The sequence below is a fragment of the Gastrolobium bilobum genome, unplaced genomic scaffold (assembly GCF_033153095.1).
Source record: "Gastrolobium bilobum isolate Gb01-03AN ecotype WA unplaced genomic scaffold, APGP_CSIRO_Gbil_v1 utg7888, whole genome shotgun sequence".
Classification (NCBI taxonomy): domain Eukaryota; kingdom Viridiplantae; phylum Streptophyta; class Magnoliopsida; order Fabales; family Fabaceae; genus Gastrolobium; species Gastrolobium bilobum.
Genome location: NW_026898738.1, coordinates 118,723 through 130,266, shown reverse-complemented (window position 1 = coordinate 130,266; position 11,544 = coordinate 118,723). Strand labels below are relative to the sequence as shown.

Here is an 11,544-nt window from a genome sequence, read left to right as displayed (position 1 = left end):
CATGAAAATTAATCTAAATAATGCATAAAGTGAATATCTCATAAATTTGACAGTGAGCTAAAAATATACTATATGAATATAACGATATCAAAAAAATTATGTAACCCAATACTATTTTTATTTTTAAAACATTTTAGCATTAATTTGCAATGATATTTTAAAAAAAAATGAAATGATATTCTTTTGTGATCACGTAGAATATAATGCAAAATGCCTAGCTAGCAAGAAGATCGGGTGGTATACTTGTATCACATATAGTTCGCATATCTTAATTAGTTAACTTTAGCATTTGATAACGTAAAAACTCTTAAGTACAATCTAAATTCAAATAAACAACATTCTGAACTTCTGACAGGGAACGTTTGGATTCAGGCCTTGATTAGATAAAATTGGGCCAAACTCGTTTAGGCAACCCACTATTATTAGGTGTTGCCGATGTTTGGGTTTAGGTTTTATTTTGTTAAGAAATCGAGGATAGAAAAAACTTTAATAAGCTACTCCACTAGAATGATGTGCCTTCAGTTTAACTTTGCAAGACTGCAATTTACTTGGATAAGCAATCTAACGTATTTGATAAGTTATTGTACAGAGAGGTTTAACAGTTAAGCTTCACTAATGATCAACTCAAATGATGAAGGGCTTCTAATATATATCTTTTATCATAACATCCCAAAAATTTTATAACCAATTAATGTAATGTAATACCCCAAGTAATGTTAACTAACCGGCCTACAACATCTTTATTAGGTTCAAAGACACTGCTTGTTTGAGGTAAAAAAATAAAGAGACAAAGGTAAAGATGTGTGATGGAAACCATGTGGGTGGGCGTGATGGTTCAGCATCTCGTCCCTTGAGCAAGTGGTTGGGAATTCGAATCCTAACTCTTGTGAATGGAAAGCATTCCGTGGCCAGCTCTTTACCGCTTTGTGCGCTGACTCGGGGCGAGGGATTAGTCTCAGGGCTATCGGCTGTGGGATACCCGGATGTAATCCAAAGATGTGTGATGGAAAAGTTTTATTTATTTATTTATTGATGTCGATGAGTAATATTAATTACTTGAATGAATACATTTTAATCTCCAAAAAATAAAAATAAAGAAAGTTATCTATACCATTTTCACTAAAGAAATAGGAATTACATCAAAAATTTTACTCCAAGAAAAGACTCCAGGATACATGCAACTTCCAAGATAGGTGAATCTTGTAAGATTCCCGAGTAAGCCTTCTTGGCAATGCAGCTTCCCTCCTCTAGCATCCTCCAAAGGAATAGCAACAGCACTTGTGGAAGAAAAATCAACTAGATTGTTCCCCTTATATGAGAAGTGGAGGAGGATAAAATCAAGATATTGTGAGGCAATTGATCATTGTATAAAACCTCACCCAAAGGAGAAGAATTGTTAGGAAAGCTAGAGGAAACCATAAAACCACATGACCCACCAATTGGATTAAATTGCCCATTTCTAGTTGTGATGCTGCTTTCCTGGAATTGGAGTTCGATTGATTTTGAAATTCCCTGCGATAAACTTGAGCTTTGATTTGCAGAAAACATGGGCAGCTGGATATTTCCAAGTGTTTTTATGGAGTTGTTTATATTTTGTGACTGAACAAGATGTAGTAGCATAGAGGAACTAATTTCTCTCCAGTTTAAGCCAGATAGAGAGTTCAGGTTACAGAAATTTCCACCTAATGCATTTGAAGGTTGTGTTGTGTTTAAGATTCTTCCTGATATATATGATATGCTAAAATCTCCATATGTATCTGTTGAACTCATCTGCATGTAAGGACTAATACGACCAAAAGCAACAATTGTGCTAGCTTGTTGTGTTGCCTTCTTAAGGGATAGCCTGTAATTTTGCAATACAAAATAAAAGGAAGCTTATGCATAATTATCAAAGAGTTGTACATTTTTAATGGACACTTATATTTCCTAAATTCACATGGTTCAAAATTTTAATAAATCATTAAACCTAAATGATTATCAAACCATCATTTATCAAAAGTTAAATTGTAGAATATCCCCTTTAACTTTGATCTCGTGCCAAAATTGAAACTAAAAGGGTCTATATGCCAAAAGGTGGGATAATCTGTATTTTAACTATAAACAATCCGAAAATTAATGATAAATGAGAAATATAAAATTAATACCTGCAGATGGCTTGCAATATTTCCTTTTGTAAGACCTACAACATTCATCAAGTAAACTATTCTCCGAGGAACAACTTATACAATAGTAGTTGGAGAAAGTTCATATTAGAAATGATAATATCCATGTTGAGGTATCAAGTAGTCACATTTAAGTTACATATTCTCATGTAAAATAAAAATTGAAAAGTAAATATGCATTGTCGTATAAACTTACTTTCAATGCCCAATGAATTAACTGCGGCAAGAAATTCTCTATACAACTCAACATTCCAATTTAAACGAGGCCTCCTTTGAGTTGAGGCTTCTGCATTCTCTTTTTCATTATCTTCTTCATCATCTTCTTCTTCCTGACTTGGTTTGCGGGCTTTCTCCTCATTTGAGGACTTATTCTGATCCTTGCAATTAATTTTCCTTCGCACCACATGTTGCCATATGTTCTGCAGCACTTCAATTCGAGGAGGTTTAATTAAGTAGTCACATGCGTCGTGTGTAACACATTTCTTCACTAGCTCTTTGTCACTGTATTCAGACAACACTATATCACAAAACAAAATAAAACAAAAAAGCAATTGTTAAAGTTAAGTGGTGAATTCATTCCATTATTGTGAGAGAACACATGTTTATCATACTAGATTTATCTCTTTTTTGGGAAAAAGAAATTAAAATTAAAATAAATTAAATTTAAAAATTGGAAAATTTTCACCAATCGAATACCATTATTCTCAAAAAAAGGACAAGTAAATCTCATATTAAATACATGCTGAGACAAATGTATTTGAGCTTACTGGTGATCGGTAGGTCTATTTTTAAGTCCTATTATCTGATTAAGGAGCTTAAATACATCCATGTGTGGCATATTTACATCATTAATAATGAGGTCGAACTTATTTTTGTTTTCCCTCAATATTTCTAGTGCCTTAGTTGACTGAGTAGTTGTAGTAATTGTTACAAACGTAAATCATATGTGAGATTTAGTTACAATCATACAAGGAATAGACCTTTTGCAGTATCAAAGTATATCAATTCATCCAATAACAAATGCTTAGTCAGAATAATAAGATTTATAGTTCTAACAATAATGTTGCAAAAAAAATAAAATATTTTTTAAAAAATGTTCAAATTTCAAAAGATGTTTTAACTTGAGGAGATTTAAGAAAATGCCCTTCTTGCAAATAAAATTAAGTTAAAAATAAAGAAAAGGGAAAACCTTATAAATGTCCATAACATATCTCTTAAAATAAAAAATGTCCCTAACTTTTTTTTAATCAATAATAATCCTAACATTTAAAAAACTCATAGCCTTCTGTTAAGTTCAAATAACACTATTAAATATTATTACATTGTGATTATTTTGCCCTCCACTTGTTAAAAATACAATAATATAATTGGTAAATAATTGTTGAAATTGAATTATTTTGATAAATCAGCCTCATATATATTATATGAAATTTACTTTAAACTTTGATGGTCAAATAAATCTAATCATTTACCACTATCAATATAATCAACTTTTAACACTCAAAACTTTATTAATATTTTGTTTTCTCAAATAACAGTATTAAATTTTATCACATTGCGATTATTTTGATAAATCAACCAAATATTATATGAAACTCACTTTTAAATTTTGATGACCAAATATACCTAATCATTTAGGACTATTAATTTAATTAACTTTTTACACTCAAATTTTTTTATTTTTTTAATATTTAAATTTTTTATTGAAAAATCTATTATTCCATTCAATAAAATAATTCGACTTCTATTAAAATTTTTATAAATCAACAAAATTTACCTCATCGTGTATTATATAAGAAAACTTGTTATCTTATATTTTTTTATAAAAATTTAGTGCCTAATATTGTTCACTTAAATAAAATTAGAATATATTATCAATAAAAATGCAAAAATAAAATAAGTATTATATTTTTTTTCATTAAAACTTATAAGAATTGGATTAAAGGATAATAGACTTTATAAAAAAAGTAAAACACAATACTTAATGGATATTATATTCATATATTACACATTTTTTATTTTAATAAACTTTTGATTTTTATTTATTTAAAATTTTAGAAAAACTATTATAAACATATCAAATGTAAAAGGTTGAAAATATGAAAAGTAAAAAAACAAAGTATAAATAAAAAAAAGAAAAATTAAGTTGCCAAAAAAAGAAATGAAAAATTAATAAAAGATTTTTTAATTAAAAAGTAAAAAAATGTTAGGTAAGAACTTTTATACTATATATTGATCTTTTATAAGAATTGGAGTTATATGAAAAAGTATAATATGCAAATATCAGGATATGAAATGAATAGTAATATTCATTCGGTTGACTATTGTCATTATTAGGAAAGTGAGTTTGGTATAATATTGGGTTGATTTATCAGAATAATTTAATTTTAAAAATTATTTATCAATGAAAGATAGAAATTAAACTATGTAACTTCATATTTTTAGACAATTAAAGAGTCAAATAATCATAATTTGATAAAATTCAAGTTTGTTATTTGAAATTAAGAGAGGAAAGACAATAGGATTGATCTAAAGGTGAGGAATTTAGGTAAGTTGTATTAGGTTATGTGTTCAATTTCACTTGAATAAAAAAAATTAAGAGAGGGATATATATGTTTAAAATATTAAGGGACATTTATTAAATTTCCATAAAAAATTGTCAAATATGTATTTGACGACTACATGGGAATTGGTGCTTTCAGAAATAATTTTTCATTGCAATCTCTACCCTGAATATTAATGACGTTCTATAATTGCAAATTCAGTTATAAAAGTTTTTAAATCAATATAATATAATTTTTTTTTATAAAACTAATTGTTTGAATGTTCCACTTCATGTATGAGGAATTTTAAACATTAACCCTGATCATCAATTAATTAATATAATATTCGTACATGAAATTCTCAAATAGACATTATATATCACTATCCTCCTAATTTTTAGTCCATCTTACTTTTCAATTACAAATTAATTGTATGAAATAAAGATGCTGAAATTACACAACAAAGTATGGAAAGAATCAATAAAAATCACACAACGATTTTTTTAATTTGTAATCAAAACATACTCTCTAATCAAAAAACAAAGACGATTAAAAGTGAAAACTTAATATAGTTTTATGTTGTACATGTATTGGGGTCATAATTCATTTTGTTAACACCTCAGTCAAATTATATAGGGATGATTGATGGGTAGACTCAAAATAATGCAAACTTAAATTGACTGGATGAAACAAAAAAAAAGTCACTTACCACAATACTCGTATTGGCGAAGCATGTTCTCCAACACTTTAAGACAAATTTGGTCGTCATCAACAACTAGAACATGCACACCCATGGGAAAAGGGAATATTGTCCCTTTTCATCCATCAAATGATTCTCCACAATCATCCCTAATCAGAACCAAATACCTATATGACAAATTAAGGAATGATCAGATATCACAAATTTACAACCGAAAAATCTTATTTTCAATTTACCAATTAGAAAGAAACCTTATTTAGGACTTTTTTCACCCTACAGACAAAGCAATGCACGAAAAGAACTAAAAAAAAAAGAGAAACACATGAAAAAAACTCAGACAATGAAGGTGACTAACATATAATAGTGAAGGAATTCAATCGGTTCAATTCAATTATGTAGATACGATGAATGTTTTGATGATTACAAAGTGGCAACAAATAAAAGAGTATAGTATTAATCAAGAGCAAAAAGCATCAATCATATGTGGATATTGAAGATGTATGATGTACCCACATAAGAAGAGTAATGATATATCAAAGTGGCAAGATGATTGGATAAAGAGCAACAAAGAATATTTAGAAGACCAACACTAAGATCAAAGACAACAAACCATTGACAACATCAAAGAGAAGCTCAATATCATAATCATGGTGAAAAATGATCAAAACCAACAAAATGTCAAGCATTGTCGTATCTAACAAGTCAAAGAATCAAGCTTAAGTAAAGATCCAAGACACAAGACATGAAGCTAAGTCTAAAATCATATTTAGAATATATCTTTAGGACTTAGAATATATATGAGGGTATATGGTAGATTGCATTGCATGAGCTCAAAGTTTTTCTCAAAGTAAACGTGTTTTTTGAATTGCATAATCAAAACCTTTATATACTTGAAAGAAATTTGAAAAACCCATGGAAAAGATCCTTGAAATATTTTATAACTTCAAACCATATTTATCAAGTCAAGATCTTTCACAAAAAGTGGTTGGAAGCAAGTTAGAACACATTTGAACTTAGAATTTGCTGAATAATTTTACTGCTGCCTTTAATACAATTTTTCGTATCTAAGATGATGGATTTAGATCTTATGTTCTTCATAAAAGTTGTAGATTTTTCTTTTATCTTTCCAACGAGACCAAGATCAGATCAATCCGACAAAAAATAGCTCAAGTTATGCGTAAAATACGAAACAATGTTATTGTTGTCGTATTTCCAACCTTTCCAACGGGTTGAGAATCGATTCATTATGAGCAGAAATCGATTTCTACTCTCTGGAAAAGTTGGGAATCGATTCCCCATGTGACAGAAAGCCTATAACAGCTATAAACTGCTAGTTTTGCTAAAAATCACTATAAATACATTCCTTATGACCCTAAAAGGTTAAGATCATTATTCCTACACATCTTAAGGATGATTTGAGAGCTTCTACACTATCATTTGTATATTTTTTCGTATCTTTCAAAGATCAAATATATTTGAGCTCATATCTTGAAAATCCATATACCCATAGTGCTTCAAGTTGTATATCCACACTTTGAGAGTGTATATTCATTTTCAAATACTTTCCTCCTTGTATTCTTGAGTTGAAAGGATTGTGAGACCCATTGTTTGAAAGGTAGCCAAATATCTAAGTAAATTTGGAGTGAATTGTCAGGTTGCTATGTACCCGTAAACTTGAAGATTGTAAGGTATCCAAGAACCCAAAGTCTTGGAAGATTGTAAAGGTTTGTCAAGCACCCGTGAAGCTTGACCATTAGTGAAAAAGTTGATCGAGCGGCTTCAGTCCTGACGTAGGTCACAAGTGGTGGTGACCGAACCAGGATATATTGTGTTTGCAATTCTCTAAACTCTCAACTCTTTTTTTCTAGCACTTTAATCTTTTCTTTGATATCTTGTATGTGCTAGAACATGTTCTATAATTGAGATATATTATATATTATGAATTGGTTGAATGTATTGATTAGCTTTCCACATATCAAAATTTGCTTGAAATAATTATTTAGAAACTAGAAGGGGTTTTTGCGAAAATCTTGTAATACTCAATTCACCCCCTCTTGAGTATAGAAGCAACATTCCTAACAAATTGAACCGAACAAATGAAAAACATAAATCTTTAGTACCTCATTTAAAGTCTTTTCCTCTTTCTCTACTATTTGTATTTGTCGTTAACTTTTTATTGTAGCCCAACAGAAAAGCTTAGTGTTTTTAATCTACTTTGAATACCAATACAATGAAACTCTCGCCCTTTTTATATTCTGCCATTGGATCAAGACCTTGACCCTTAGTCCTTTTAGAAGATTAATTGATATCGTATCGCTCGATTGTATATCTGGGATTTGATGGACTTTATTTTTCCAAATTTATATTAATTTACTTAAACTGTTGACATTGTTTATATTAATGTAATTAGTTTCCAAATTTATATTAATATACTTACTTTAAATTTTTAGGTTCTCGGATATATATAAAAAAATTTGGCAAACATAATTTCTTGAAAAGGATTTTCTTTCCTTAAATTAAGTTCATGATTCTAGGTATTATTATTATGTTTACAATGTTTATATTAACAATGTTTATATGCATTACCCATTTATAATTTATAAAAATATTCTCACTCTTCTTCTATTTATGTCCCCTGTCAATGATATGTTGAGTATTTTTTAATCTTTTATTTTCTATTTATTTTTTTATAATTTCTTTTACATATTATCAAATACTAGGGTTGATGATTCTGACATAAATTTGACACGAATACACTCAATACGAATTTAAAATCAGGTTAAAACTTTTGACACAAACATAATTCACTTATTTGGCTAGTTGATATGACATGACACGAATCCTTGAATCTCCTAGAAGCTTCAAGGAATTCCCACTCTCTTTGTTGTTTTTCTCTTCTTGATTGTCAAAATGGTCTTCCTTCCTTTGTTTCTAATCTTTTTATTAGGTTTAGGAAAAACCTACTTTCAATTGCTCTCCAATTGGGCTTCTTTTTTGAGTAATTCACATCAGATTAAAACTGAAAAATATCGCTCACGCACTTTGCGCAAGTCTGGCACACTTTGCATGAGAAAACAGAACTGAAGCTGTCAAACGGCGCACCGTGCGCCAAGTCCCGAGCACCGTGAGCCAGGTCTTGAGCACCGTGCGCCAGGTCCCGCGCACCGTGCGGCAGCTGGAAAACTGGACTTCTCTCTTTTGCTTCCTTTTGTGGCGTTTCCTGCTATTAAAACACATAAATTGAGTGAGAGAATGGTTGAGAAGGAATAATTAATATTTCTTGCATTTATGACTTATTTTCACACATTTATGATTAATTCGTTTCTTCTTTTAAGTTAGAAAGCATCATATGCTAGACACACATCAATTAACAACAACTTATGATCCACTTGCAACTTTATTTTAGAATAATTTATATTTGAAGACTTGAATTTACAATTTTAAGTATATTTTGATATTTTGAAAGAATTATTTAATTAATATCGAAAGTATTTTTGAAAAGATATTGACTTTTAATTGAAATAAGTTTAATACTGTTAATTATTGGATTTTTTCGTTAAGATACAGCCTAATTGAAATTCAATTTATTTTTTCAGTTCAAAAGTTACCACTAAGTTTATCCAATATTACAAATATTTATTATCACAGTAATAGTTTTTATTTGACACCAAAATACATTTCATTTTTGTATTATCTTTATGATAATATTTGCAAAAAAAAAATTGTCAACGTACTTGAGTGACAAATTTCAAAGTATATATCATTAGATATAATATTGTTACAAATCAATAGCGATTAGTTATACAGTAAGGATATTCTAACTACCAAAAATTCTTACTACTAACTTACTACCCATCACATCACCATTAGATCAAAGAGAGAGAATATTAAAAAAAAATTGAAGAGAGAGAAAATGTTAATCTAATGGTGATTAGATAGGTAGTAAGTTGGTAATGAGAATATCCTTCTTTTTAGTTATAATAGAAGTGAACTGCGATGTCAAGCGAAGGAATTTTATTCGATTTATCAGAGACTGTATGAGTAACTACTAAATAAAAAGATATAAAGGGGGCGTTTGGTTGAGGAGAAATTTTTTAAATACTAGGGAAATAAAATTGATATGGAATTGGTAAGAAAGTTAAATAAAGTGAGATAGATAGAAAAATGTTAAAAAAAGTTGTTTGGTGGAGAAAAACTTTACTGGGTGTTTTGCTTCATTTTCCTAGCTATCTTTGAAAAACCACATACAAATTGGCTTTCCTAACAATAGATTTTCCTAGCTATCTACCACAAAATGCTGAAATCTATGCAAATCACTTAGATGGGAAAATTGAAGGAAACTGTGAACCAAACATGACTGTTTTGCTTTCCCACTTTCACTTGCATAGACATCCTCAAGAATACCCCCAACCAAACACCACCTAATTATCATAAAAGTACTTTTCCTTGTAATATAAAGTAACAACAAAGGAATAAACAGATTGAGAAATGAGAAGATGAGGATCCAGCCACCTGAATTGAAGTACCCCCCCCCCCCCCCCCCCCCCCCCCTCCCCCAAAATAAAAAAAGAAAAAGGAATCATATAATTTTTTGTGTTCAAAACACATTAAAAATAAATCATAATAAATATAGACATCGTTCAAACAATTTATTAATTTAACGAATGATTTTAAAAATATAATGCAGGGAAGTACAAAAAATCATAGTCGAATTTTTTTTGTACAAATTATTATTTTAGTAATTATGCGTGCTCATGAACAGTACTAAATAGTATCAGTGAACCCAGCCCAAACTCACAGAAAAATCGTGGATATTATAAAAATACATGACCGATATGATCATGACACGACACCTCAGTTAAACAATTCAAGAATATATAACGTGCCATGTAACAGTTTCCTTCCCTATCGCATCCTAATTTATAAAAAATGAGGAATGGGTATAATCATATAGCATATTCCTTGTTGATTGTTACCATTAATTGAAAACGTTACAAAGTAACAGTAACCCATTCCATAAAATTGCCGAAACTTGGACATATAGCGCTTCGGCCGATAGATCACGCTTTTGCTTGTTACTATAAAACAAATTATAAGGATCCTCTAAATGTTTTTTAAATGTTTTCGAGATATGGCTACTGCTCCTTCGACTTCATGAATGGTTAATCAAAGGTCAATTTGCTGGATTATTTAGCAGCCTTTGTGGAAATCCCTTTACGTAACTGTTTCATTTAATTTATTTTTTGACGTACCATAAGTTCATAACAAGTGGTTTTTAATATTTATAGCACATCTAACTACTCACTAAGCCGCAACCCCAAGAAGTTTAGATATAAGTTCGCGTTTTGAAAAAGACTATTGTTTGACGAACATTCTACAAACTTGGATAATATAATTGACCTATTATTCAACATATGTATGTCCAAAACTATTTTGGTTTGTCCAAATCAATTAGTTGTCAAAATAATTGACCGAAGTTGACATAAAATAATATTTGATACTAATTTAACAATTTATATTCAGTCACTGACTACCAACACCATAGGCTATGAAGACTATGTGACCTGGCAGACTTTGGCACTACGTTAGAAGAATAATCTAAAACTATAATAATAATAATAAAAGTTAGATCTACTTCCTTAAATCAAGACTTTTGAGTGTTCACTTTCAACAAACTAATGACTAAATTTGTTTTTCTTTTATCCCATTTGGTTTACCATTAGCAGTACTCGACAATTTTGAGTTTTTGACTGTAAAATATTAGATTGTTCTGGTGTTTTCACGGATTATTCTAAACACAAATGAACTTGTCAAACAGGACAATCTCATAGGGTAACTGGTTTGTTCATGGAACTTGGTCGGATAATGGGCCTGAATACCACCATATTTTTTTATTATTGATAAATAGTTAAGGTCATTTCCAGGGATTTTTTTAAAATATTACAAATTAAATAATAAAATACAAAAAAGTAATATTTTGAAACATTTTTACGAATGTATATATAGCAACTAGTTACGCCAAAAATAGGACGCGATTGATCGTATAAGGTGTGATAGGGGGATGGGTCGCGCCCCGTTTTAGACGCGACTCACCCGGTAACAACACGTGGCAAATTTTTTTTAATAATTTTATTGTAAA

General features: G+C 29.6%; 1 pseudogene; it reads right to left on the bottom strand.

The window, feature by feature from the left end:
• Positions 1-1,296: 1,296 nt before the first annotated feature.
• LOC133283701 (two-component response regulator ORR24-like) lies at positions 1,297-10,445 on the bottom strand (annotated as a pseudogene).
• Between the last annotated feature and the right edge of the window lie 1,099 nt (positions 10,446-11,544).